This window comes from Triturus cristatus, chromosome 5_2 (assembly GCF_964204655.1).
Source record: "Triturus cristatus chromosome 5_2, aTriCri1.1, whole genome shotgun sequence".
Classification (NCBI taxonomy): Eukaryota; Metazoa; Chordata; class Amphibia; order Caudata; family Salamandridae; genus Triturus; species Triturus cristatus.
In genome coordinates, this window is record NC_140588.1 from 108,032,774 (window position 1) to 108,057,503 (window position 24,730).

Consider the following 24,730-nt stretch of genomic DNA (forward strand, 5'->3'; position numbering starts at 1 on the left):
TTTGCATTTCTGGCTAACGCGGTGGCAATGGGAGGGAAAGTGCCTGCCTCTTGGAAGGGAGCTGAAATCATTCCCATATTTAAAAAAGGTGACAGAACCCTGGCCAAAAATTATAGACCCATTAGTTTGATTGATACAGCACAAAAACTAATGGGCCGATTAGTCCAAAATAAACTGCAGCAATGGATCAACGAACACAATATTTTGTCATCTTATCAAGCTGGATTTCGTCCTCTAACTAGCAGCGTTGATCAAGTCCTCCACTTCTTAACCATCTACTGGAGAAATGTCACCTTAAAGAAGGGGACATTGTATGCAGTTTTTGTGGACCTAAAAGCCGCTTTCGACTTGGTCCCCAGAGAAAAACTTTGGCAGACCTTGGCGGACGTGGGCTTAAGCCAGGAATTGCTCACACTCCTTGTTCGTCTCCACGAAAATAATTTTGCAAGAATAAGGTGGGGCAAGCAAGGAGAAGTCACTGATCCCTTTCCGGTTGAACGTGGGGTGAGGCAAGGGTGTGTACTAGCACCGACTCTCTTCTCAATTTATATAAACGGCATTGTTGAGCATCTAGAGAAGATTGCTAGTGACGCACCAGTAATTGCAGGCTCTCGTGTACCCATCCTCATGTTCGCAGATGACACGCTGCTACTTTCCCGCACTCCTAGTGGGCTCCAAAAAGTGGTTGATGCATTTGGTATATTTTGCGACGAGAGGGGCCTTGAACTGAACACCTCCAAAACAAAATTCATGTGCCTCAACCAGCTGTCCACCTTTAAAGGTGTAATAAAATACAAAGGTACACCCCTAGAAAGGGTGGACTCTTTCTCTTATCTAGGCATCACCCTCCAAGGAAAAATGAGTTGGAAGCCACACATAACCACAACTTTACTAAAGTTTAGGCAGCTAGCAGGCGCATTTACCCTAAAACATCGCTCCTCGTTGACAAAGCCAGTAAGTTGTGTGTTAGAAATATATTCTATGAAAGTACTAGGGGCTTGTCTATATGGTTCTGAACTATGGGGGTTTTCTAATTTGAGAGAACTGGGCCGAGCAGAAAACAGGTTCTTACGAGGTATTGTGATGGTCCCCCAAAGCACACCCATAATCCCACTAAAATTGGATATGGGAAGAAAAGGAATAGAGGACATAGCGAGGCTACGCCCTCTTCTATATTGGAGACGGATTATGGTGACCCCAGAATTGAGCCATTATGCTGCGGCTCTGATGGATGTTATCAAATTCGACCGTTTCCATATTATCCCATGGTTAAGGGAGCTCCGGGGACTCCTTACAAAAATGAATTTGAACCATTTATGGGACACCAAAGATGTAACCTGCTTTCCAACGAAGGCAAAGTTGAAAGAGCTATACTGGGAAATGGTATATTTTACAATGTTTAGTGACGGCACAAATACAAGCCTAACATCTCGCTTCTTGGACATAAAAATGTACCCTTCTTGCGAAATTTTTTGGGATATCATTGAAAAACCCTTTGATAGAAAACTCTATTTTCAATTTCGCATAGGTACACTTCCGGTGAATGCGTTCAAGAAGCACTGGTCCCCAGTATGGGATGAACATTGCCATCACTGTAAAGAACAAATTGAGCACATTTCCCATCTTTTGTTCTGTTGCCCACTGTATTCGTCCCCCAGACGCAAATGGTTAAAACCTGTGTGCTCTAGTTTGGGAACCCGTAGTCAATCTGCAGCCCTAAGGATACTTGAAACAGATTGTTCGATATTGTTTGTGGTTGGGGTAGCAAAATTTTTGGCCTGGTCATGGTCAATTCGTACTCGTTCACTTATGGCAATTGTAACGTAATGAAATATGTATATTCTCAATCTTGCATGAATTATTGTATTTTATTTATAGAAAAATCTATATTTTATGAAATTTGACAAATTGAAGTACTTCTATTTTTATTATGTATTTACTCGACATTCCATGTTTAATATGTATTTTATTGTAGTATTTATTGTATTAGGGATAGGGGAATGCTTTTATGACAAATGTCGAATAAAGCTTTAAAACGGTAAAAAAAAAAAAAAAACGGAATAATCTGCCCAGAATTGGATACAACATTCCCACTATCATAAGCCTCTTGTTCTCCACGGTTATGGACAAGAGTTTGTTTTTGCTAGAAAGGTGAACCTTGTACCTATTTTTATGACACAGTGTACACGTGACTGTTATATGTTTTCTTTGCTAAATCACTTAATCAAATATCACAAGTTTAGCAGTCTGCTGCAGCACAGTCCTTTGTCAGCAGATCTAACCTTCTTTACCATATTGACTCAGATTTATGTCATATGCCTATGCCTCTACCAAGGGCTAGGGGCTACTGCACACTATTATTTAAGCAGCTCAAAGGCTTCACCAGGGCATTACTGGCCCAATTGAACGTTTAGGTTTGCAAACTTAGCATAAGCAGAATGAGACTCTAATTATCATCTGTAAGTGCACAGCAGGTCTCGTAGTCTTTAAACGTCATATTTTGCATGATTGTGACAGTCAATAATATTACATCAACAAATGCGCTTCTAACCTACTTTTATTACTTTTTGGGTAAGGCCACTGTATATAAATATGTGTTGAATCTAATATCTACCTTCTTCCAATGCATTGTGTTTGGCTATTAATAAACAAATCTAGGGGCATATTAACAAGCGGCAGCGATAATTATCGCGGGCCGCTCTTAGCGAGAAAAATTTGATCGCTGGCTATCGCAGGAAATTATCGCCATGCTAGCATTGTATTAACAACGCATAGCGCAATGGCGATAATTTCCCAGCGATAGCGATGTTTTCCATGGAACATCGCTGGTTTTCCAGCGATGTTCCATGGAAAACGGCGACAACCTTGCTGATACGACCCTGTGGTCGTATCAGCATAAGCCACCCCCAATGGTAAGTATAGCTAAGTCTGCATTTTAGCAGACGTTCGTTTTTGGAGAAAACAGCTGTTTTCTCCAAAAATAAACGTCTGCTAAAATGCGTGGGCAGCCTTGTAAATATCGCGATGTGTACATCAGCGATGTTTACAAGGTTGTACTGGCCAGTGACGCCCACTTTGCATCTCGGTAGAGATGCAAAGGGAGGCGTCGGGTAAAAGGGTGCGAACATGCGCTAATGCATGTTATCACCCTCTTGTAAATAGGGTGATCTTTTTTATCTCCGCTTTTTTGGCTTTAAGAGCCAAAAAAGCGGAGATATAGCCCTTGTAAATATGCCCCCTAGTATTTTTTTGTTTATTACACATAGTGCCTGGTTTATAAATGATTTAATATAATAAACTAAAACAAAATCAACTTCAGTGTGTAAAACCTAAAACACGGTAACAAATATATACAAATTAATTTATTTTAATACACTGCTTATCTTATGTGTCGTCTTGCGTTGGCCCAATGGGGCGGGTCTGAGACTGGTAAATATATACTCTAGACCGGTTGGAGTTGCAGCCACCTCAAGGACACTGGAGGATCTAGGGCTTTTTCTTGACTCCCTCACTGGCCCAGACATACTCTTGGTCGGAGGGGACTTCAATATTCAGTTTGAACCACTCCCGACGTATTTAGATGGGATCACCAGTGAGGAGGATGACCTCTGGGGAATCGAAAGAATTATAGGTCCGCCAGTCAGGGTAGCCTCACCTCTCTTATTGCAAGTTCTAACATTAATATTGGCAAAGTCACTCAGAGCATGCAATGGTAGGTTCAAGGGGGATAACCCGCCCCAGCCAACTTTTAACAGACCAAGGCAGGAGTCGCGGATCGATTACATACTGATCAAACTCCAAGATTGGAAATTGGCACTAGACTTTAAAATTGCCCAAAGGGCTGATAGTGATCACAACCCTCTAATCCTTTCATTAGCTGCAGATGGTCTCCTTAGCCCAGATTCTCGGGGAAACGGTTTACCTGCCCCTAGCCTTACTCTGTCTAGCAACAGACGAAGACTAAGGTGGGATAGACTATTAGAGAAACCGAACCGTATAAGGGCTATATATGAGCAAGTGGCTGAAACTTTGGAAAGAATGGAGAGCCTTCTCCCTCAATTGCCCTCGTCGGATGGCTGCTCTTCCCTTGAGGATATCCATCAGGCTCTTTGTGTCAATCTAGCTGAGGTATTGAATCCTGTGGTCCGGGGCAGGAAACCGAGGAGCGAAAGAGCCTCTTGGTTCAATGCCAGCTGCAGGGTAGCAAAGAAAGATCTCCTCCAAGCACTTAAAAATAAGGAAACATCCTTTGTGATCAGGGAAAAGAGGGTGGCCTATAAGTCCAGTCTGGAAGCCGCGAAAATAGACTGGGACTGGGAGAACTGGTCAGAAATAACATCTGCTCTCAAAGTTAGAGATTCCAAAAAATTCTGGCACATAGTCAGACATGGTTCTGCTGAGCCTGTAAAGGCAATAGAAGGTAATGTTACAGCCGAAGTCTGGGAAAAACACTTCTCGTCCCTCTATAGCAGTGTTGGGCTAGACCAAATGGGAACACCGCCTGAGAGCCTAGTGAACCCCATTGATAGTTGCACGGTGTTGGAAGACTTTAAGCTGGAGGAAGTGGAAAGGGCAATCACTTGCCTTTCTTTAGGAAAAGCGCCAGGTTTAGATAAGATTCCAGGCGACCTCCTAAGGCACGAAGTCAGAATTTGGGCACTGTACTTTCTGATACTGTTTAATGCAATTATTCATGGGATGGCACTTCCCCCAACTTGGCTGGGGGCGGAGATTGTGCCCATTTTTAAAAGGGGCTCACCTTTGCTCCCCGCCAATTATAGACCGATCAGTCTGATAGACGTTCCACAGAAACTCTTTGCGAGGCTTCTGTTGGATCGACTTTTGGACTGGATCGAGGAGAGGGATGTCCTGAGCCCTCTTCAGGCTGGGTTTCGCCAGAAGATCTCTACCGTGGACCAGGTCTTTAGGCTGTCCCTTATACATTGGAAAACAATACAGCTGGAGGGTGGCAGCCTCTATACTGTATTTGTTGATCTAAGGGCTGCGTTCGACCTTGTTCCCCGTGGTAAGCTTTGGGAAGTCCTGGCGAAAGCTGGGATGCCAGCTGATATCCTGAATATGATCATCCGCCTCCACACTAACACTTATGCCCGTGTGAGGTGCGGTGCGCAGGGCGTTCTCTCAAACAAGTTCCCGGTTGAGAGAGGGGTAAGACAGGGGTGCGTACTTGCACCGACCCTGTTCTGCCTCTTTGTTAACGGGGTCATTGACCACCTTAATGGGGTCCCCAATTCGGATGTCCCGAAGTTGGCGGGAAGGAGGGTCCCAGCAATTATGTTTGCTGACGATACCCTCCTTCTCTCCAAGTCACCTATGGGAATCCAGCGTGTTCTGGATGGTTTTGGGGACTTCTGTAGAGAGCATGGATTGGAAATTAACACCACAAAGACCAAATTTATGGCCTTCAATCCGCCACCCAGGTTTCACCGTATTCCTCGCATTGGGGAAAATGTACTAGACCGAGTGAGCACGTTTGAATATCTTGGTGTCACACTCAATGAGGAATTGGGGTGGGGTCAACATCAGGAGAAAACAAGGCTGAAGCTGGCGCAACATATCGGAGGAATACTAGCACTGGTGGGGAAGAATAGGTCAACCCTTAAACCCATAGGCCCTCCTCTTCATATTTATAGAGTCCAAGCAAGAGGAGCAGTTACCTATGGGAGTGAACTATGGGGTCATAAAATCCTGGATAGTCTGGCAAAGGAGGAGAATAGATTCCTTAGGTGTCTAGTAGCCCTTCCTCCGAGTACACCGCTAGTGCCCCTACAACTTGACTTAGGCATTAGACCATTGGAGGAAGAGTTGGCACTTCGTCCTGTGATCTACTGGCGCAGATTATGGACAGTGCCTGAATTGATTCACTATAGACAGGGTCTCCAGGAAGTTCTCAGCTTCCCAAACTCGGGGAATATTCCTTGGCTTAAATTCATAAGGAATAGTTTGATGAGCCTAGGATTAGATGCACTATGGAATGATCCTGGAAATGTGTGTCCCAAATTTTCTAAAAAGGCTCTAACCAAGGTGTATCATGATTCTAAGGCTCCTTTACTTCGACCCTCTAAATCCTTAGGGTCCTTAACAAACCAATTCCTTCTCATGAAGAGCACATACACCTTCGAATCGGCCTTGGATAATGTTTACCCCGTAATAATTAGGAAGCTCTACCTACAATGGAGGCACGGGTCCTTGCCAATCCGTGCTTTCACTAGCTCCTGGTCCCTGTCGACATCCAGTATTTGCCCGGCATGCAGCGCAAGTGAGGAAACTGAGCTGCATTTTATATTTTTTTGCACAGGCTATACTGAGCTCCGCAGAAAGTGGATCATTCCGATCTGTAGGAACATGGGCTTTGTAAGGTGTCATCAAGCCTTTAGAATTCTCAAGAGCGAAACGGCCGCACACATTGTCTTTGCAGTGGCAAAATTCTTGGGGGCTTTCTGGCATAAACGGAAAAAATACCTAAAAATGTCAACCTGATTTATGTATGTAATTAGTATGTATTGGCTGTTTGGATGCATTATTTTTAAAGATTTTATCCATTGTTGTCAATGTTTTATATTGTTTTTATGTGCTTTTATGGATTATTCCGAAATAAAGTTTTCTTGCTTATCTTAACATTTAAATGCCATTGATTTTGAGTCTCTTGATAAAAAAATATGTTTTTCTTCTGCACAACTATTCATATTCATAAAATATTTTAATTTTAATGTGAAGGAAAATGAGCAGTTAAGTATCAGGAAGGATTTGTAGTGGACAAGTGTTTTGTACATACATCAATGTACAAAACGCTTTCCCACCACAAATCCTTCCTGATATTGAATTCTCAAATATCTCCACTTCCGAAAAGGAGCTTGAAATATCCCTGCCTTCTACTTAATAAAGAGTGTGCTTTTTCAATATCTAAAAATTAAAAGGTTATGGTTGGGCTAAATTCCCTTATTCAACAGATAGATAATAATACATTGATTCCCAACTAACATTTCATCAATTTGTATTTTCTGATGTACAGAATAGATTTCATGAATTTACTAATGAAGCAGAAGATACATTTGAATGAAACATGTTTTCAATGACAAATTTCACAAACATAGATCCCTCAACTCGATCTGCAGCACATAGTGCTCTAAGAAGGCATTTGAGGCAGTTGTCCCAATACTCTTAGTTGGCATATGTAAGGATGGGGGTTCTTTTACCCCCTCCCCCAGTTTTTTTTCTATTTTGGACCAACCAGGTTTTAGATATCAGGTGTCTCAGCCACTGTAAGCTCCTGCAAATGCACTTGAATGCTAAATACCAGTGCCTACTTTTAAAATAAGGGCTGCTGTACAGGTGGAGTTAGAAGTTTTGTGCTAATTAAACGTGAACATGTGTACATATGCTAATGCACACATATGCAGTCTAAGTAAGTTGGACTGCTTTTAATTTTTTTAAAAACATTTACCTCCCGGTTGCTTCTATCCTCAGTCATCCCTTCCCTATCGTCCCTCATCATCTCTCCGTGGCCGGAACCAGGTAGCACGCAGGCTCCCTCTCCTAAGCCAATCACAATACTGCAATGCAGCGATGTGCTTGGTCTGAGAGCCATGGTTCGGCGCTCAGATGGGGAAAGGGAGCCTGGGCATGTTCCTCCACCAGGCTGTGTAATGCAGCCTGGTGGGGAACATGCAAAGTGTGCATGACTACTTGGCCGCTTTAGAGTGCAGCAGCCACTTCTCCTGCTGGATGTCACAGGAGCCATGCCCCGTCCAACATGGCTGATACTAAAAAAATGATAATGTCAGAAATGACTTCACCTATGGGGCAGGAGTATGGGGATACACTTATGGGGCAGGAGTATGGGGATATCACAAAAGTGCACTGATTAAAAAATTAGAAAATACATTTTTAAAACGACTCTTACTTATCCCCAGTAGCTCTTCTACCTCATTCTGCCATTCGGAGGTGGGCCTAGAATATGTGACTGACAGAATAAATATTGCCCCCTTGCTTCTATGGGGGAATATCTGGACCTCAGAAGACTTACTATTTTCAAAAGGCATTTTAAAGGGCTGTATGAATCTTGATCCCCTGGCTTCGTTATGTCAAAGACATTTTTTGTAAGATAGGCCTTGAAGATTTTTATAAAAACCCAGAATCCATTCAACCCAATGTGAAGATGGTTATTACAAATGCCTATTATACGTTTTTAAGTTTGTCAAATCAGGACAATAACATAGTGGATCGTGCTTTTTTAAATCAGCAACAATTTTATCTCTTTCACCACCCAGGTTCACTCACGTTTCCTAATGACCAGCCTCCGCTTAAGCACATTGCACTTTCTTGTGGCTTTTCCAAAACAGGGGGGATGGTGTGAGAGACTTACCCCCTGCCCATGTAATAACGTAGCCAAGCAGAGCACAGTGTACCTCATGCACTTTTGCACACTCTATATAGATCCAAGGGGCCGTTTTATTAAGCCTATCCTAAGGGATATTCATCCATGTTCTTATAAAGAGGGTTTTAACCATCTGAGGACGCTATCAACTGTTATTATCTGCAGCTCTGTGCTTAGTTTTATCAAGACTGTTTTCTTAATTAGGAAACGTTATGAACTGTGAATTGTCTTATTGAATCCGTTTAATCTAGAATTAACTTGTGTGCACTGTTTTAAAAAAAAATCTATGTATTTTAAACTGAATGTATGATCCCTCTGTAAACGTTTATGACTCATTCAAATCGAATAAAGTTATTTGACTGATTGACTGACTGACTTCTGTTATTATCATTTTGTTTGTGCTTTTACACTTCTCCAACAACAGTGGAGTAACACGCCTCCGCCTTAGCAAAGGAGCCGCCACTGGATAAGGCACAAGCTTGGCTTGTGAGTTAGGGTAAAGCTAAAGACTCTGGGGGTGCTGCGATGAACCAAAGCTTGATTTCATTTTTTTGATAAGTTCCACAAGGCTGTGCATGCATTGTATCAGGGATGGAGAGGTGAAGTAATATTTAGGGGTTTGGCTGAGACACCCACATTCTAGATCTCTTCCACTCCACTTTTAAACCCTTGCACACGGGAAAGAACTCTGACAAGCACTGGAAATTGTGGGAGAAAAGGAAGGGAAGACCTCACTTTGATGAACTCCTTTTGGAGTGAAGGGACACTGACTCCCCAAATCTCTCTGGGGAAAATCATGGGTGATATGCTGGGGAGCATAAAGTGGATTGTTGCAATAGAACTTCTATGACTTTTCTTGTAGTGAGTACCCTTCGAGGAGAACTCCATTACACCTTCTTGACAGACAGGTCAGTTGTAAGTGACCAGGAGACTGTGGGGCATGGGACTACAGGCAGGGAGTGCAACCTTCCTTTAGGCTACTAAAGTAAGTGCACAGGCTCAAGAGATTAGCAGGAGCCCACACCGAAGAACAGGTCCTGGGTGCTGCACAGCTCAACGCGGGTGGAAGGAGTCAACGTGGTGCTATAGCTGCATAGCAGTCTTAAAACTCCGACTGAGGAGCCAAAGGGACAGGATGGCTGCCATTGATCTCTCTCTCTCATTGGAGGGAAAAAGGTTAAAAACCCTCTACAGAAAAATGCAAAATATTTTGATGTCAAAGACACATTTATTAAAAACAAACACTATTACAAGTGAAAAGAATATTACAAAGGTTTTTCAATAACATGCAAAACCAACCACCATGAACCACTCAACTAAATTTTGTGACCTTCTTTTCAGTTGGCATAGTGTTTTTTTAAATACATGTGCCTATGACTGATGTCTCATTCTGCTGAGCATGCTGGCAGTTTTACAAATTATGGTGTACTCTTTTACCTATCCTGATGATGACCATGTCCAGTTTTAGACACTTGAGGTGGAAATGCTGACAATTTCATTGGTCGGACTGACTCGTTTATGATTTTGTATAAAATATTTTGGAACTGTTGAACATAAAGAGTGCACATTTTGTACGTAAAATTAATTGAACCGTTTTTTTATTATCTGTAAATGTAAGCACATATTCACTATTCACTGTAGCATTTGAGCTTTTTGTGTGGCACCATTCATTTAAAAAAAATACAAATATATACATCTCGGGCCAGATGAACGTTTATTTCATTTGCATTAAAGTGCTTGCGCACTGTCAAATGGAATAGGAGTTTGTGAACTGTCATTTGTACTAATGGGTCAATGTACAAAATAGCAAATCTAAGGGGGTGGCAGAATGACCTTCCTATTTATTATTCGTTAGCCAAGTTGCAAATTCCAGCCCCGGTAATCTCTTTGAATCACTGGGAACGTTGCCTGCAAGGCAAAGCAGACCACCAACCCTGTGTCTGCATCCAAAACAGAAAAAGTTTTTTAACGCACAGATGCCCCTTAAAGGAATTAATGCTGTTTCTTTTAAAAAAAGGGTTTCTGTTTTGAAAACTTCAGGAGGGGCAGGAAGTGGTCCCCTGGGCCAGTGGCTACTTCCCCTCAGGCTCCCAGCATGATTCTCAAAGTGGTTGGGATCCCAGTGGGACCCCTGTTAGAATCCGGGTTCTCTGGTTGGCACAGGTAGGTACTTGTGACAAGCAGGGAACCTTTCCTCTAGTCAGGATAAGGGGGTACACTCCTAAAATAACCCCTGCTCACCCTCTAGGTAGCTTGGCGCGAGCAGACAAGGCTTATCTCAGAGCGTTATAGGTTAAGCATTTGTGAACACATACAGTAACCCAGTGACAACACTACAAATGGACACCACACAGGTTTTATATTAAAAATAAGGATTCTTTATATAGAGTTACCACAAGACCATTAAACAACAAAAATACACAATACTGTTACTTCAGATGGTAGAATTTTGCTTAGTTCTCTTAAGTTCTTAAATGCAACACTTTAAGTCAATGTACCTTTTAGATGCGACACGCAGGGCAACTAAAGTGTTGCAACGATGTTGATGCGATGAAGTTTTTGGTGCAAAGAAATAAAGACATAAAGATCTTCCAGATGCGTTGCGCTTCTCCGATGTTGCGAGAAGGCTCGACTCGATGCGTCAGCTACAGTGGCGTCACCCTTTACGCGATGCGACGACAGCGGCCTTGGCAGCGGCACTCTTCTCCGATGTTTGCGAGACGCTTCCGCTCGATGCGATGTTGCAGCGGCGACACCCCTTTACGCGATGCGACAACAGCAGCTCCGACGGCGGCACGCTTCTCCGGGGATGCGAGGCACTTTTCTTGATGCGGTGCAATGCGACAGCTACGATGGCTGCGATGGCGACACGCTTCTTCCTCGATGTGAGACTCTTCTCTTGATGATGCGAGACGCTTCCGCTCGATGCTGCCGCTCGATGCTGCCGCGGCGACACACTTTACGAGATGCAACGACAACAGCTCCGACAGCGGCACCCTTCTCCTCCTTGAGTCGCGCTTCCAGCTCCTTGCGACACGCAGTCCCTCAGAAGGCCCAACAACAGCAGCAGGCACTTCCAAAGAACTCTGGGGAGCTGGGGGGTGAAGTCTGTTGTTCCTGAGACTTCAGCAGGAGGCAAGCTCTATTCCAAGCCCTTGGAGATCTTTTTAAGCACAAGTTGAAATAAAGTCTTTTGTAGTCTTTCTCCTCTCCTTCAGCAGCAAGGCAACCACTACAGGCCAATCCCCCAGGTCAGGGACAGTACTCCTCCTTACAGCTTTCCCAGTTCCTTCTCCTCAGGCAGAGGTTATTCTTGTCAAGCAGGATCTAATTTCTTGGAAGCAGGGTCCCAATATTTATACCCCTAATTCCTTTGTTCCTCTGGGGTAGAGGGGCCTTTGCCCAGTCCAAACCAGTTCCTGAGCACTTTGTTGACATGACTCTGACTTTCTATTCAGGGTGCAGGGCAGCGACATCAGCCGCTCCACAGGAGGTGGAGCCAGCATTGTGGTGGCAGAGCACAGCCCTATTCAGAGTCCAGGTGCACTCCTTCCACCCATCTGGATGTAAATCTCTCTATTCACCACCAGGCTACCTAGCCCTGCCCCTCTGGGTTTCCCCAGCCCTGTCACTCACACAAACCAGACAGGCAGATACACATCATAGCAGAGGCGGGCTGAAATGGTTAGGCAAGCAAATACCAACTTTCTAAAAGTGGCATTTGTAAACACAGAATATTAAAATAACCTTTACTAAAAGATGTATTTTATTATTCTGAGTTCAGGCATACTAAACTCGAATTTCTACCATGTTCCCTGGGTCTGTTAGGATCATAGGATGTAACAATTCTGACAGCCCATTCTGGCCCATGGGAACAGGTAGCCTTGCAATGGTGAAAAACGAAAATGGCTGTAATTCACTATCAGGACATGCCACACACATCAGGGCTTGTCCTACCTTATGCTTACAATGCACCCTGCCCTTGGGCCTACCATAGGGGTGACTAATATGAAGTTAAGGGAAGGTTTAGGGACTGGGAAGTGGGTGCACTTGCCCAGTCAGCATGACAGTACCAGACTGCATGCAGGTTCTGACAGTAAATAAAATAAGCCAATCATGGAATCCAACCAACATATACATTTTAAATAGGGAGCACTTGCACTGTGGCACTGGTGGGCAGTGGCACAGTGCTATGAGCAGCTAACACCAGCAAAACACATGAGGCACAGCGACAACAAGTGGAAGGGAGACTCACGCCAAGGTGCCAGGTCTAACACATGTCCCCTCCAGCTGAGAAGTGGGGAGAACTACCCTACCCCAGGGAGTTCCTCATCACCAAGGCGGAAAAATCTGGACAGACCGTCAGCATTGGCGTGATCCGTACCAGGGCGATGTTCCACCGTGAAATCCATACCCTGTAGGGGAATGGACCACCTCAACAGCTTTGGATTCTCACCCCTCATATGCATCAACTATCTGAGGGGCCTGTGGTCTGTCTGAACCCGGAAGTGAGACCCAAACAGGTAGGGTCTTAGCTTCTTCAGCGCCCAGACCACAGCAAATGCCTCACGCTCAATAGCACTCCATCTCTGTTCCCGTGGAAGTAACCTCCTGCTAAGGAACGCTACAGGTTGATCTAGGTCCTCTTCATTAATCTGTGAAAGATCAGCCCCCACACCATGCTCTGAAGCGTCTTTCTGAACGATAAACTCTTTGGAGAAGTTGGGAGCCAAGAGCACGGGCGCCGTGCACATAGCAGCTTTCAGGGCCTCAAAAGCTTTCTGACAGGTGTCAGTCCAAATCACTTTCCTGGGCTGCTTCGTAGAAGTCAGCGCTGTCAAGGGGGCAACAATGTTGCCATACCCCTTGACAAACCTCCTGTAGTACCCGGTGAGACCTAGGAAGGCTCTCATCTCTGTCTGGGTTTTGGGCGACTCCCAATTCAGGATGGTTTCTATCTTGGGTTGAAGGGGCGCCACCTGGCCGCTCCCAACCTGGTGCCCCAAGTACACCACGGAACCCTGCCGATCTGGCACTTACTCGCCTTGATCGTGAGGCCAACAACACTTCCCAGAGGTGGCACAGGTGTTCTTCCCAAGTGGACCTGAACACTGCAATGTCATCCAGGTAGGCTGCACTGAACGAGTCCAGTTCAACCAACACCTGGTTGACCAACCTCTGGAAGGTGGCAGGGGCATTCTTCATCCCAAAGGGCATAACCCGGAACTGGTAGTGCCCATCTGGGGTGGAAAATGCTGACCTCTCTTTGGCCCCCTCAGTCAACGCGATCTGACAGTACCCAGACCTTAAATCAAACGTGCTGAGGTAGTTGGCAGCCCCTAGCCGATATATGAGCTCATCAGCTCTGGGGATGGGGTGTGCGTCAGTCCTGGTGCCTGAATTGAGTCCTCTGTAGTCCACACAGAACCGGAGTTTGGGTGTGGCTCCCGGCGCTGCAGCCTTTGGGACCAAGACCACTGGGCTGGCCCAAGGACTGCTGGAGGACTCAATTACCCTGAGTGCAAACATCTTGGAGACCTCCTCCTTGATGCATGCCCTCACCCTGTCAGTCACCCTGTAGGCCTTGTGCCTCACAGGTGTACTATCCCCAGTGTCCACATCATGGACACACCAATCAGTGACACCGGGAACCAGGGAAAACAGATCAGAAAATTGTCCCAGCAGCTGGTGACAATCATTCTGTTGCTCAGGGGTCAGGGCGTAAGAGAGGATGACACCATCCACTGACCCATCTTGCTCCTGGGCTGACAGGAGGTCAGGAAGAGGCTCGGTCTCCTCTTCCATCCCAGAATCTGTTGCCAAGAGCATGCCCACTTGGGACCTCTCCAAGTGGGGCTTGAGGCGGTTGACATGAAGGACCCTTAAGGGGTTCCTTGGAGACCGCAAGTCCACCAAATAGGTAACTGGACTCTTGCGCTCCACAACCTCAAAGGGACCGGTCCACTTATCCTGGAGCTCACAAGGCTCCACGGGGGCCAAGACCCACACCTTTTGTCCAGGCTGAAGCTCTACCAGAGTGGCATTCTGGTCGTACCACCGCTTCATCTCCTCCTGGCTGGCTTCCAGATTTGCCTCAGCAAGTTGCCTGAATCGCCTAGTCTGATTTCTGAAGGCCAGCATGTAGCTATATACATTCTGGGGAGGTTTCCTGGGAGATTGCTCCCAGCCTTCCTTGACCAGACTTAGAGGTCCTCCCACTGGGTAGCCATACAGGAGCTCAAAGGGGCTGAACCCCAGAGACTTCTGTGGCACCTCACGGTACGCAAAGAGAAGGCATGGCAAGAGGACGTCCCACTTACGCCTCATGGGTTCTTCCAGACCCATTATCATGCCCTTGAGGGTACGGTTGAATCTATCAACCTACCCGTTTCCTTGGGGGTGGTAAGGTGTGGTGAACTTGTAGGTCACACCACACTCTTGACAAAGGGATTTCATATACTTGGATATGAAATTGGTGCCCCGGTCAGACACCACCTCTAGAGGGAATCCCACTCTGGAGAAAATTCCCATCAGTGCAAGTCCCACCACGGGGGCCATCACTGCCCTCAGAGGGATGGCTTCCAGGTACCGGGTGGCATGGGCCACCAGGACCAGGATAAACCTGTTGCCCATGGCTGTCCTGGGGTCAAGTGGCCCCACAATGTCAATCCCCACTCGCTGGAATGGGGTACCTACCACAGGGAATGGCTGGAGAGGAGCCTTCTGCTTCCTCTCACTCTTTCCACTTGCCTGGCAAGTCTGACAGGTCCTGCAGTGAGTTTCTGAACTCCTGCGCATTTGAGGCCAATAAAAGTGGGTGACAAGCCTTTCAAAGGTCTTGTCCTGCTCCAAATGTCCTGCCAATGGCACATCGTGAGCCAGCCCCAGTAGGAAGGCTCTGAAGTCCTGGGGTACCACCAGCGCACAGGCTGACCCAGGCTCAGCAACCTTAGGCTTTGTATATAGGAGGTCGTTCTCCCAGTAAATGAAATGTGACCCAGACTGATCACCTGCGGCCTGGTCTGCAGCCTGCTGCCGCATACCCACGAGAGAAGGGCATTCTTTCTGTGCCTTACAAAAGTCCTCCTTGGAGGAGCCTCCTTCATGCTGCCAATGGGTCAGCTCAGGCAGGTCCCCCAGTTCAGCTATCTGTTCCCCGGTAGGCTCCAGGGCATCCCCCTCAAGGTCTGCTTCCTCCTGGGCTGTGGGAACTTCAGGGGCCGGTTTCCCGCACCCCCTGCCTCTTCTCTCTAAGGCCGGTCCCTGGGCCTCCCACTCAGGCTCCAGGACCTCTTGAGCACCTCTACTTGTTGCCATGGACCGTGTGGTGACACATGCCCAATCCGGCATACCCAACATCTCCAGGTGAGCACTCCGTTCCACCTTCGCACAAGGTGATCTCTCCAAGCCGTTCCCTAACAGACAGTCTACAGGCATGGCGGGCCTCACAGCTACCTGAAAAGTACCAGAGACCCCTTGCAGTGACTCTCTGTGTTGTCAGCGGCAACAACTGGATAGAATGCTCCTGGGACAACCTGCTCTTGAGACACCAGGTGAGACTTGACAGCTGTCACACTGTCACACTGACTCCTGTATCTCTGAGAGCTTCTACCCTACGGCCATTGATGGTCACCGACTGCCTGTATTTCTTAGTGTTATTAGGCAGCTGGATTTGGGGGACCATCTCAGAGTCTCCTAATGAGACAAGGGACATCTCTGCGGGACCCCACCCACCTTGGACTGCCATCTCCTCCCCAAGGCTACACTAGCCAACTGCTTGGGCGGAGCACCAGTGGGTGCTGGTTTACCATACAAAGGATACTTTAAATCAGAGGCAAAATGCCCCATGTTACCACACTTGTAACATTTTATGGGCCCTTTTTGAACAGATGGACCTGTCGGGGCCCCGGTCGGTTTCTCTGGTGGGGGAGGCTGAGAACCTTTCCCTTGGTTCCCTTGGGGATTACTTTGGGGCCTTCTTGGGAACTCCCTCTGTTTACCTTTGTCCCCCCACTCTTCTGCTGGGGACCCTGCCCACCTTTAGAAGAGTCTCCCACTGGACCCTTGTGGACCCTGGTACTGACCCAGCGGTCCGCCTCCTCAGCAAGCTTCCTAGGGTTAGTCAGCCTACTATCAATCAGGTGCTGGCGTAGCTCAGGAAAACAATTCCTGGACAAGTGCTCCCATGCCATTAAATCAAGAAGCCCTTGGAAATCATTAACCTTGCTACCCTTCACCCAACCATCCAGTGCTCTGCAAAAAAAAGTGACATACTCAACATACGTACTGTTTGGAATCTTGGTGCAACCCCTGAACCTTTGCCTGTACAACTCAGGGGTCAACCCATACCTAGTCATCAAAGCTGCCTTCATATGGGGATAAGAATTATAATCATCTGAAGACAAGTCTAGCAGTGTGTCCCGCCCCTCACTAAGGAAGCGTCCCCACAACCCCGCTCCCCAATCCTTCTCAGGGACCCGGTGGGAAGACATGGCTACTTCATAGGCTTTGAACCACTGCCCTATGTCATCATTTAAAAAAAAATATTTTACTACATCTTTTGGTATGTAAACTCTAGATTCTACAGGCATTGACGGTGTGCTGCCACCAGAGGGAGCATTTTCTAAACTCTGGGCTTTCAGCTCCAACTCCCTCAAAACCTTTTCATGTTCATACTGTAGCTTTTTTTCTTCTAGGGCTAACTTTCCACTTTGCATTTTCTAACTGCCCACTTAACTTGAGCTTGGTCAGCTCCAATTCATGCATCCTACACTCTTTTCTATCTGCCAGCTCCTCTGGAGATAGACTTTTACTAGAAACACTGCTACCGTCAGGGGAAGGGGTTCTCCTTCCTCTTGGACCCACTGGCCCTTCCAGCTGCTCTTCTGCATTATCATCCTCAGTGGCAATCCTTGCTTCTACCCAGGCCCTCAGCGCCTTGTAGAACTCTGCCTTGTTTTTACATCCAGTAGTAGAAACATTACATTTTTTGCAAAAGAATTTCAGCTGTGATACTTTGTAGCTTTCCAGTTTCTCTTCTTCCCATTCCCATTCATTATCAACAGAGACTATGGATGCTGCTTTCTCCACCATGGTTAAGCTTGGCAGTACTCAAAAATAGAAAGTCTCAAAAAGAATCTACCAACAAGTATTGGTTGCGTTAAGGTCTGCACTCACTATGTAGTGTTCACCAATCACTGTACATGAGTCAAAAATACAAGTCCAGAATCCCACCGCTGACCACCAATGTTAGAATCCAGGTTTTCTGGTTGCCACAGGTAGGTACTTGTGACAAGCAGGGAACCTTTCCTCTAGTCAGGATAAGGGGGTACACTCCTAAAATAACCCCTGTTCACCCTCTAGGTAGCTTGGCGCGAGCTGACAATGCTTATCTCAGAGCGTTATAGGTTAAGCATTTGTGAACACATACAGTAACCCAGTGACAACACTACAAATGGACACCACACAGGTTTTATATTCAAGTCAAGTCAAATGGTCTTTATTCGGATAAAATATCCATAAAAGTACAAATCATCACCACCAATAAGATAAAAATACAAACATAGAACAAGAATAAAATCATGATCAATTTCATAATAATACTGTTAAAACATGGGCAGAAAGTGCAGGGTAGCAATAAAGTGCAAGTAAGTTCGCTTATATAGCCAAGGCATCTTGTCAATATCATAAAGTTGTGCAAACTAGCAATAAGGTGCTCACAATTTCAGTGTACACACTATGCATACAACAGTCTAACTATAACCATGTGCAAATGAGCAAGCTGTAAGCAATAAATTGAATAACAGGAATAACAGGTGTAGTACAAACTATAAGATATCCATTGTTTTTCGTGAGCGAACCGCGGAATATAAAAAAGAACTTACTCTAAAAATCATCATATCACTTCCTAACCGTAGTATTTCGTTATATGCCATTTTATGGTCAGTGATAGCAAGTGACTTAAAATGAGGAATAAAATACTGTTTAGTGTAACTATTATAAAAGTTACAGAAAAGAAGGAAGTGTAGAATTGTTTGTTTTTGACCGTTCCCACATGGGCAGAGTAAATGCTCTAAATTTTTGTTAAAACCAAGAGGGAAGCAAAGGGAGTATTTTATACTTCCATCCCTAAGGCGAAAGAGCAGGTTCCTATTCCATCTTCCGATACTCTTTTTAAGATATTCCTGTAGTCTATCTTTCTTATAACCTGGGCTAGGCGAGATGGAAGTATATCTGATTATTGAAGATTTAAGAAGCTCTGAACGTTCTCTTTCCCTTCGGTATGAGTCAAATAATGCCTCTCTCGATGTCTTAATATTGACGCCCTCTGTGTTTGAACGGTCAAAAAAGATGTGTTCCAGTTCTACACTGGCTAAACTTTCCTTTACAGCGTTAAGCCACGGTATAGAACTGCCCCTATCACATTTGAGGCAGTCATTGATTATTTCCTGTGTTAAGATTGCAGCCGGATTTTACCATATCTTCAGCCAGAACAAAGCTGGTCAGGACTTGATAAAGTCCTCAACGTAATGCAAGTTTAGCTCTTTATGGCATATGTAGGTGGGTGATGAAATTTGAGCCCCCAAAATCTTTCTACAGAATCTATTTTCTTCTCTTTGGATGCCACTACTATTAGTGTACCCCCACACCTCAGCGCCGTATGTTGCGGTAGGTAGGCATTGAGATTTGTAGATCTGTATTAGGGGCATCATAACCTCAGCTCTCTTTGGCTGTTGTAAGCTAATAATAGAATTGACTGCCTTTGCGAGTTTATTTCTGCCATGCGCTACGTGTGCGACCCATGAGCCAGTGTCTGAAAAAATCAGGCCCAGGTACGGAAAAGTGCTGGTGCTTTTTAGGATGTTCTCTCCTGAGGCTATATGATTGATGCGATATTTAGTTGGACCGCACAACATTATATATGACTTTTTAAAGTTAGTGCATAAGTCCAAACCAGCCATAAAGGAGACAAAGCCCATGATTAAAGTGCGTAGTGCTTTAGGTGTGCGGCCCATCAGGACCGCGTCATCTGCGTATAACAATACTGGGAGTAAGTTGCCATTAATTTTCGGCACATCGCATGTGGATTTAGACAGGGATTTATTTAATTCGTTTATATAAAGAATAAAAAGTAGGGGGGCCAAGACACAACCTTGTCTGACCCCCCTACCAATTAAAATATCCCTGGAGACCTCTCCATCATTGTTTATCCTAACGCGAGCTTTGAGGTCTCTATGCAGATGTGCCAGGAAATAAACAAGTGACTCATCTAATCCGTAATTTAGGAGAATCTCCCATAGTTTTGATCGATTAACAAAATCGAACGCTGATGATAAGTCCATAAAGCCCAAGTATTTCTATTTCTATTTCTATTTAGGGAGTTTTGTAAAGCGCTTGGTGACGCACAGCGGCGTGTCCCCGCGCTAAGGAGCGGCTGCTAACTGGAACCTACAGATGTGGATACTTTACTGTTCAAATAGTGCAGTTTTGAGCTTGGCTCTAAAGATTAGTTCAGATGGTTCAAGACGCAGTATTAAGGGTAATGTGTTCCATCTGACGGCTGCAAGGTACCTAAAGGATCTTCCGCCCATCCGTGCTCTAGATACCTTGGGGACAACAAGGCGTCCTGAGCCAGAAGATCTGAGGGAGCGGGACGGTTCATAAGGCGTCAGCAGTCCTTTCAAAGGGAGAGGAGACCTCCCGTTGATGATCCGATGGCACATGCAGAGTGCTTTGAAATCAAACCTACTTCTGATCGGGAGCCAGTGCAAGGACCGAAGGGCCACCGAAGATGCAGCTCTTCTGGGTAGTCTAAGTACTAGCCTAGCGGCGGCATTCTGTAGTACCTGTAAACGGCTCAAATTCTTTTTCAAAGTCCCTAGATAGAGGAGGTTGCCATAATCCATCTTTGAGGTGACTAATGCATGCACAAGGGTTTGACGGGCCTTTACCGGTAGAAACTTCAATGCCTTCCTGAGACTTTTGAGGGTCCCAAAGCATGATCCGACCACCCGGTTGATCTGAGGGCCGAAGGTTAGGTCGGAGTCGAACCAGATGCCCAAGTTCTTTGCTTTCAGGCACGGGATAGGTGTTGAACCTAGGCATGGAGGCCACCATGCCGACGTCCACGCCGAACGGTCTCCCCCTACGACAAGCACCTCGGTCTTATTTCCGTTAAGCTTAAGGCAATTAGCGGACATCCAGGCAGCTAGATCTTGCATACAGGCTCTGAAGGTGTCCGCCGAAAGATCGGGTGCGCGCGACAGGGAGATCACCAGCTGCGTGTCGTCGGCATAGGATACCATTCGAAGGCCGTAGCTCTCTACCAAGGAGGCAATCGGGGCTACATAAAGGTTAAAAAGTGTTGGGCTCAGGGACGAGCCCTGCGGCACCCCCTGGTCCAGAGCGATTCGCTCAGAGTAATAGTCACCCTGCCTCACTTGGAAGCCTCGGCCTACAAGAAATGAATAAATCCATTTCAACGCTGCCCCTCTCACCCCACCTTTGCTCAGACACTGTAGCAAGATGGAATGTGCCACAGTGTCGAACGCCACGCTAAGATCTAAAAGGATGAGAGCCATGGTTTGACCCTCGTCAGCGCCCTGTCTGAGGGTTTCGGAAGCCCTAAGAAGGGCGGACTCCGTGGAATGGCGTGGCCGAAACCCGAATTGAGTCGAATGAAGGAGGTTACTGTCCTCCACATATTTCATTAGCTGCTTATTTACCACCTTCTCTGCTACCTTCGAAAAATAAGGCAGGAGAGAGATGGGGCGTAGGTTATCCAGCTTGTCGAAACCAATATTGGGCTTCTTCCGGAGGGGAAGCACCACAGCCTGTTTCCAGTCCTCAGGTAAAGAACTGGAACGAAAGGAGACATCTAGCAAATGCCTGATGTAGGGTTCTAGTGTCTCTAGGCTGTCATTCAACCTTTTTGGGGAAGCAGGATCGTGTGGGGAGCCAGATCTGACGGATCTGCAGATTTTGACAAGATCCTCCGAGGGAGGAGTGGTGAAGTGAAGTAGCAGATCTAGATCGACTTCAGCTCCTGCTGAGTCTGCAGGTTCTTCCGCTAGGGGTGCTGTGTCGGGAAAAGCGGAGTAAATCTTACGCACTTTGTCTCCAAAGTAGTTGGCAATACGATTACATGCTGTTACTGAGTAATCTTCATCTCCAGTAACGGTTTTTGGGGTGGATAGGGATTTATATATACTAAACAATTCTCTGGCCGAGTTTTCTGCCCCATGAATTTTATCTGCATAGTAGGTGGCTTTTTCTATCCGGATTTTATTGTGATAGAATCGTTTCTTTGTAAGGTAGGCCTCCTTCGTCCGATCATCATAAGTCATTCTCCATTGCCTTTCTGCTCGTTTGCAGTCCCTTTTGGCACAGCGCAGCGCCTCGCTGAACCAGGGAGCAGTTCTTTGTCTATGGACAGCTTTAGTTGACCAACCCAATGGGGCTGTGTGGTCCAGAGCAGCCGTGATACGGCCAATGAGCAATTTATTTGCCGTTGTCACGTCATTTCCTCCTGGGGGCCCTTCCACCGTGAGAGCCTTATTAAACTCTCGCAAGGAGAATCTTGCCCACCTACGTCGAGGGTAGTTAAGAGGGGTGGGAGCGCTAGCTTTATCCTTGGACAAGTAAATAGTGAACGGAATGAGAAAATGATCTGTCCAGGGCAGGGGCACTGGGGGAGCGGCTAAAACACCCTCCCAGTTGGCGAATATTGGGTCTAACAGGTGCCCACGATTGTGTGTTGGCAGCTGACCTTTTAGTTCTAGCTGTAGGGTGTGAAGTTCTTCCCGGAACTCCACCGCCCCTTTATCTAATGCGTCTAGCAGGTGGATATTTAAATCTCCCAACAGCAAAAACTTGTCTCTCCTAATCGCTGTTTCTGTGACCCACTCTAAGAGATTTCCTTTAAAACTGGCCATAGGTCCCGGTGGGCGATAAATTAGCAGGCCCTTTACAGTCATACTCCCATCTATTGTTATGGAGAAAACACCCGCTTCATATCCCGCCAGGTCAACTAGTTCTAGTTTGCAAGGCCATCGTTGTTTAAAGGCGATCGCAATCCCGCCTCCTCTGCCTATCGGTCTGTCCAAGCGCACCATCTGATAGTCATCAGGTAAAGCCTGGATGATATCAGGATCAGAATTGGCGTCTAGCCACGTTTCAGTAATAAACAGCAGATCATAGTGTTTATCAGTGAGAAGGTCATATATGTCATATTTGTGACAGCTAAGCGACCTCACATTAACGAGGCCGCAGGACAGCGAGGGATTACTTGCCCTGGTGTCTGGTAGGGCTGTGCTGAAGCGGAATTGACAATGGCTACATCCTTCATTCTCCCCTACCCTTACACTATGGTGACCTAGGGTGCACACAATCGAGGAAAAACTTACTAAGTCACTCCTATTCAAGATCCACTTACGATTAGGGCCAAGGGTTGGGGCCCTAGGCCGTGTCCGGTCGCGGACGGGCGCAGATGGGCTTGGCTTTGGCGCGGCTTCGGCGCGCATCCGGCGCGCCCGCTGCGCCGTCTGGCCGGGATGCACATTATATGGGGTGTGAGGAGGGCGGGAGGGCGGCGCGACTAGAGCGCACCCCCAGCCCTACCTAAAATGGCGCCCACCGCCTCCAGCAGCAAATAACACAAGACGGCTGGGCGAGGCAGAGAGAGGAAGATCAGCGTCTTGGAGAAATGTCAGTGTGCCTAACTCAATTCCCCAGCTAACTGTTCAATTTAAAACCCCCAGGTAAAAAGTTATAAAAACGATCTATTTACAGTTTTAAATCACAGTTTTCACAAATACATATGCCATCAAGTAGGTTCCAGGTAAGAACGCTCGCAGCCCTAGCGTCTCTCACTAGGGAGAGCTCTAATTAGGCAATGAGGGCTTCAAAGAACCACTCTAAATAGCCTGGGAGGGCGGGAGGGCGGCGCGACTAGAGCGCACCCCCAGCCCTACCTAAAATGGCGCCCACCGCCTCAAGCAGCAAATAACACAAGACGGCTGGGCGAGGCAGAAAGAGGAAGATCAGCGTCTTGGAGAAATGTCAGTGTGCCTAACTCAATTCCCCAGCTAACTGTTCAATTTAAAAACCCCAGGTAAAAAGTTATAAAAACGATCTATTTACAGTTTTAAATCACAGTTTTCACAAATACATATGCCATCAAGTAGGTTCCAGGTAAGAACGCTCGCAGCCCTAGCGTCTCTCACTAGGGAGAGCTCTAATTAGGCCAAAGGGACTTTTTTAGCAATGGTGTACTTGTCTAATATGAGGTTAAAATTCAGACACTGTTCTACAGTTCCCACTTTACTTCTGAATCCCAGCTGGCAGGAATGTAAAATTTGATTTTCCTCTGCCCAAAGTCTGATTTTATTCAAAATCACCCTGCCCAGAATTTTCAATGTATTATCTATTAAAGATATAGGGCGGTAACAGCTAGGGTTTAATCTATCGTCCTTCTTAAAGATAGGTACGATGATGCTGCTTGACCAAGTTTCTGGGATTTTGGTGTTGGACAGTTTGTTAAAAACATTACAAAGCAGGGGGGACCAAAAGTCTGGTTCGGATTTAATTAGGTCGATGGATAGACCATCAGGGCCTGGGGCTTTGTTCCCTGCGCTTTGGATAATGGCATCTTCCACCTCAAGGATAGATATATCAACCTTTGGTACAGGGCACGAGAGAGCGATAGTTGTTACAGGGGCTGCATATATTTTTGCAAAATGCTCCTCCCATGATTTACTTCGTATATTACAGTTAATGGGGGTTAAATTGGATCCCATGGACCTCAGAGCTTTTACCTCGCCCCAGAACCCTGTTACATCTTTGAGCGCGGCAGTACGTGCCAGTGAGTCCCACCTCTCCTTCAGAATCTCATCTGTACGTAGTTTGATTACATTTTTATAACGATTTCTCAAGGCCGAAACCAGCGTAATATTCCGAGGTTTTTCGGCCAATGCCTTGCGGAGGTCCCGATTTGCCCGTGAACAGGACCCATCGAACCATTCTTTATTCTTGCTCTGTTGCCTAATAGGTTTTGAGATTTCCTTTTTAATGGCAGAGCACAACCCGATAAAGGCCTCGACAATCTCTATGTCTTGGGAGTCGCTGGACAGGCACGTTTCCACCATTGAAGGATAGAGTTTTATAATTCGCGCGAGTAATGCTTTATTATTTATTCCTTTCCAGATTACTCTAAGTTTATCGGTGGATACGGCCAGATCCCTAGCCCCTATTTCTTTTCGTTTGATAGTTTTATTGACAAATTTGATAATTGTCAATATGGGGTTGTGGTCGCTGTAACTAGTTGGTAGGACC